The sequence below is a fragment of the Macrobrachium rosenbergii genome, chromosome 20 (assembly GCF_040412425.1).
Source record: "Macrobrachium rosenbergii isolate ZJJX-2024 chromosome 20, ASM4041242v1, whole genome shotgun sequence".
In the NCBI taxonomy this organism is placed as follows: Eukaryota; Metazoa; Arthropoda; class Malacostraca; order Decapoda; family Palaemonidae; genus Macrobrachium; species Macrobrachium rosenbergii.
Window position 1 is genome coordinate 29,285,001 of NC_089760.1, and position 2,053 is coordinate 29,287,053.

Below are 2,053 nucleotides of genomic sequence, written 5' to 3' on the forward strand. Positions count from 1 at the left end.
ATGGCTCTGACCGTTTTGTTTACGTCACCCTTAAGGGATTCGACGACAGGCAACGCAGGTGATGACATTCTTGCAAGTCCCGTATCGTTGTTAGCTGAACCTGCTTCCTCCAGGCTCTCGAGGGCATTGATGAGGGAACCCAACCCTTCATCCAGTTTGAGTGCTTGTTCTTTCAGGGCCATCACGCACATACAAGGATCTAAATAAACAAGGTATTGTTAGTAAGCCAACTACTACTATTACTTATATTATTATCTTTTTCATCGTTAAGACAAAGCTTAGTTTTATGAAATAAATGCGAAATTTTCTCCTTTTCTTCGTTTTGTTTTGTTTCAAACACTTTCCAGACTTGAGGAACTTGAACCGAAGAAACTGGAACTAGATTTCCTGCCTGTTATTTCATGGAACGAAAACCCTTAATCTCTTACCCTGATCGGAGTTAGGTGCTTCTGGTTTCCCTCCTCCTCCTGTGGCGAACAGAAAAGAAAAAGGGACCGATAAGTCTTCGTACTAAATATATATGTCAACAATAATCAGAAAGCAAATTTAGCAAAAGCGGGAAAGCCAGAACACTAAGCAAATCAAATTTCAAACGTGAGAGAAATGCATATATATGTATATATGTATATATATACATATATATACACATATATTTATATAATACATGTGTATATATATATGCATGTATGATATATTTACATATATATATATATATAATATATATATATATATATATATATATATATATTTATATATACATGTATATATATATATATGTATATATATAAGTATATATATATATGTATATATATATATATATATATATATATATATATATATATATATATATATATATATATATATATATATATATATATTTTATATATAATATATATAATACATATATATACTGTATATATATATATATATATATATATATATATATATATATATATATATATATATATATATATATATATATATATATATATATTATTAGAAACACAATTTCTTACAGAAAATCCAAGACATCTTCCATGATCTTAAGGCGAAATATTTCTAGTTTATCACTAATTTTCTTAGGGCACAAAATGCACATCTGTCTTATGAAGAGAAGAATAATACAAAAATGAATCCTGCCTGAATGATAGTACTAGATATTAATTCCTTTCGCTCTAAAGCGCAAAGTTCAAACGAAAATCTCAGAGAGGTTTGATGTATAACAAACCTTTCTGCTCAGTGAACATGAATTAAGTATAGAACAAATATATTCCTTACCTTTTTCACCGTGGACTACTTACGCTTACGTTTTCGTACAAAGGTGTAGAGATAGAGTCAAAAGGTAATAGAATTATTTTGTGGTTGGTAACCAGTGATGGAATTCAGTTGCCTTGGGGAGAAGCTGTTAGGTGTAGAATACCGCTTGTAAAGGACGCTCTGTGGCAGTTGGTGGGATTCTTGTCTCTTGAGAGACACTGACAGATACTGCAAGATAGCTTCGCCTGGTTTACTGCATCATGACGAAGCAGCTGAAATGAACTGGGTTCCGACTCTTGAGAGCCATTACCAAATAAGAGCTACTTTCTCGGAGCCCTTTTGGAAAGTGACATCAACGTTGCTCTGTTTCATGATGGAGTCACCGAGTCGTTGAAACTTCTGGACACCAGCTCTTGAGGGTCCACACGAGAGAGACGCGTCTTCAGTGGCTTGCTAATGCTTGTCTTCTGACGGAGTATTGGTAGAACTGAGTATTTAAGCTCCGCTGCTTTTACACCTACATAAGATTGAAGAGAACAGGTGTTATGGTAGTTCAGCCCCAAAAACCATTAGCCCCTCCCTCTTCGTGGAGAGAAAATGGAAAGGATAAAAGAAAAAACAACAACAGAGGCAAAATGATTACAGAAAGTTAATAAACAAAGTACAATTCGGTTAGAGTATATGTTTACATATATATATATATATATATATATATATATATATATATATATATATATATATATATATATATATATATATATATATATATATATATATATATATGTGTGTGTGTGTG

General features: G+C 31.8%; 1 long non-coding RNA gene across 1 annotated transcript in view; it reads right to left on the reverse strand.

Annotated features, from left to right (window-relative positions):
• Positions 1-1,721, reverse strand: part of LOC136848940 (uncharacterized) — a 1,807-nt gene extending 86 nt beyond the window's left edge. Inside the window, exons 1-3 of the long non-coding RNA XR_010856184.1 lie at positions 1,279-1,721; positions 429-467; positions 1-199 (exon numbers count right to left, since the gene is read on the reverse strand). The exon at positions 1-199 is cut by the window's left edge and continues 86 nt beyond it. This is a non-coding gene — a long non-coding RNA (uncharacterized lncRNA). The remainder of the gene's footprint in view (positions 200-428; positions 468-1,278) is intronic.
• Positions 1,722-2,053: the final 332 nt, after the last annotated feature.